This window comes from Musca autumnalis, unplaced genomic scaffold (genome assembly GCF_047663935.1).
Source record: "Musca autumnalis isolate F117 unplaced genomic scaffold, ASM4766393v1 scaffold_1, whole genome shotgun sequence".
Taxonomy (NCBI): Eukaryota; Metazoa; Arthropoda; class Insecta; order Diptera; family Muscidae; genus Musca; species Musca autumnalis.
Genome location: NW_027411644.1, coordinates 230399086 through 230399364, shown reverse-complemented (window position 1 = coordinate 230399364; position 279 = coordinate 230399086).

Genomic DNA, 279 nt, shown 5'->3' with positions numbered 1-279 from the left:
GTTAGTCACACTGTGAGATATTTCATGAAGAATTTTCGAGTTTATGAGAAAAAACGGCGAGGTAGGAGAAAGCTCAAGTAATATTTCTCTGTGTGGCTACGGATAGGACCAATCGCACAGCGTCATTTTCTTCGACATTGACCCGGAACCACACAACACCCGCGTTCCGGCCAGCAACTGCCACCGCAGTGTACATGTGTTTGTATTTGTATCGTTTTACTGCATTGGGAGTAGCATATTCCGGAATGCCTGCTCCGGCTTATTCTGGACTCGTCCATG